The following is a 2678-nucleotide window of genomic DNA, read 5'->3' as shown; positions in this document are numbered from 1 at the left end:
GGCCAAAAATGTTTCAAAAGGGCACTCATAAGAAAATGATTAAGTTGCTAATTAGAAGAGGTTTAGAAGAGAAAAACCCTCCAAATTTGGTTGTCTAGACATGATTAATGAGAGAATATATGATTCATTTAAGAGGTCAGGTATTAAATATCTTCAATCTTTAATGGATGTTAAGTGTCATCTTTTCAGTCTTATTCTCTTGAAATTTTCAAAATCTTTTATTTTTGAATTTTCGCACCAAAAGAAGCCGCTCGTTTGTGTTCCTAGACGTTCATTTTCTACACCTCTCTTTCCTGTGGTTTTTATTTCCTTCTCTATGATATTGTTGTCCTATTTAGGGTTCCCTACCAAAATGTTTACCATTACCTCTTCTAGCAATACAAGTGCAGCCCCACCACACAAGTATAAACTTACTATTCAGTTAGATCCTATCTTGGAGGAGTATACACCATCGAGCATTGCTGGACAAGGATGAAGCACGATTACAAGGAAAGAAGCATGTAGACTTATGGATGGATGGAAATATTATCCTCCATACCCTTCTACATGTAAGTATCCTCCTTTTTACAATATTCATAACTTCATAAGGTATGTTGGAGATGATTGTGATGGGATTCTTGGCTATTGCATGAGGTTATATTCTGCATCTTTTACATTTACAGAACAAATGCATGAAATGAAGGAAGCATTAACATTGGCATTAAAAACTATTTTTTGTTGAGACTCAAGCTCATTTTGTCTTCTGTCAGTTGTTTACCTTAGTAAATAAGGTTAAGTCACACTAACTTAACCATGATTAGATCTAGGTCAGTTAATCTTTGAATGTGGGTTGTACATACAGTTGATTTGTGTGTGTGTGACAGGATGTGGATGATAATAGAGAATGAACTGAAGGGAGCTGTCTGCTACCCTTGGGCCTGATCCTTTGTCTCCATCTCTTTTCCTTCTGAACTCTAATATGGTATCAGAGCCAATGCCGCCATTGTCAATCACCCACTGAAAGGCATAGTCCATCCAGCCACCGTTGCAACCATAGTCAGTGGAGTCACAGCTCACCAGTTCCTGCTCTGACAAGCTCACCAGCTCCCCATTTGTAATGGCATTCGCACTCTCCATTGATCCCACAGATGCGAAAGCCCAGCAGCTACCGCAGCTGCCCTGATCCTTGATGCTTTCGACAACCTCTTTGTCTCTCCAGTCCAAGGCAGTGTTCAGGCTAGTTGTATCACAGGTTCCGACCTTCTTAGATGCGCCGGATCTCGACCCTGCCTGCCTCAAGAAATCAGGCCTGGCACCGAACAAGGCTAATGCCTTAAACTCCTCATTGGTCAGATCTGCGAAGTGGTTCAGGCCAAGAGTAAAATTAGACCCCTTCTGGTTGTGACGGTGGATATAGTGCAGATTCTACCTAAAGATCCCAAACCGCTTCTCCTTCTCTGCGAAAGCCTGTGCAGGGTAGTGCTTCCCATGCTTGGCATTCCAGGCATCGAATAGCGACCGCAGTCTGCTCTCAGACTCTAAGTTCTCTGGGGAATATGCCAAGTGGTCCGCCATAGCCCATTCTATAAGGGCTGTAGCACCGCACAGTGCCACAAGTACTACTACACATCCTAATTTTACAACAGAAGCCATGGAAGTTTGGCGGGCAACCAGTTGAGCTAGTGATTTGTTTACTGCAAGCTGGGCCTTGTGCCTACATGACGTTATGGAAGCAAACTATGGTTATGGTTACCCCTTCTTCCTCCATGGATGGACAGGAGGAGGCGAGAGGAGATAATTAGGTGCTGTATCAAACAAAGCCAAAGGAGACAGGCGGGTGTCTAACCCATATGCCTCCAATCACAGGAGGATAGATGTCAGCTTGCATAATGTGGCACAAATCTGTGAAGAAAGGCTAAATAGAAGAATGTTGGTGGCGTTTTTAGCGAGAAATCCATGTCATGTGTACTTGGACAGAAAGGGTAGCCACATGATGAGATCAGTGTTGCCTTGAGATTCTCACCACACGGTTAGGAAGGCATATGTTGGTTTTTTTGCTGTGCTAGACAGACTAGTGCTTCTTGGTGCTTGTGGTATAAAAAGTGTAGAGCAGTTGGTTTTTCTGTCTTGTATGCACATTGAGCTGAAATAGAGCAGACATCTGAAATGCAGTAGTGGTTATTGGTGAAAGATACTGGCTGCATTACAAGTTTTTTTGCAGTGGGGCTGACTGTTAACAATTTGCAGCAAGCATACAAATATTGGGTCTATTGAGTTATGTATTAACTCCCAGAGATTGTGACATATAACTACTGTGGTTTATGGCTTGGTTGAGCTGAGAATAACCTCACTTGGATATAGAGAATATATAGTTGGTTACTTACAGACTGTTGATTACAAATGGTTGTCCGTCATTGAATGCTGCATATGCCTACATGTCTACTGATCAGACAATGCTACTTGGTTGGAATGCTATTACATTTAATGCTTTGCCACATGTTTAGATATGTATGACATTGTTGTGAACTGAAATTTACTGGTTTTTGCAAAGATGAAGACCTTGAAAATGGCAAACACAGGAGAGGAGGATACTATCACTCAGATAGTTGGTGAGAAGCTGGACTATAACAATTTCGTTCTATGGAAATTCAGGATGTCTAATTTTTTAATTGGAAGAGGAAATTGGGACCTAGTCACAG

At 41.7% G+C, this 2678-nt stretch overlaps 1 pseudogene; it reads right to left on the bottom strand.

The window, feature by feature from the left end:
• Positions 1-807: 807 nt before the first annotated feature.
• On the bottom strand, positions 808-1644 carry LOC148040689 (cysteine protease XCP1-like; annotated as a pseudogene).
• Between the last annotated feature and the right edge of the window lie 1034 nt (positions 1645-2678).

This window comes from Lygodium microphyllum, chromosome 2, assembly GCF_053477565.2.
Source record: "Lygodium microphyllum isolate KBCC chromosome 2, Lygodium_microphyllum_v1.1.10, whole genome shotgun sequence".
Classification (NCBI taxonomy): domain Eukaryota; kingdom Viridiplantae; phylum Streptophyta; class Polypodiopsida; order Schizaeales; family Lygodiaceae; genus Lygodium; species Lygodium microphyllum.
The sequence above is the reverse complement of the archived record's forward strand: the minus strand, read 5'-3'. Positions and strand labels throughout refer to the sequence as shown.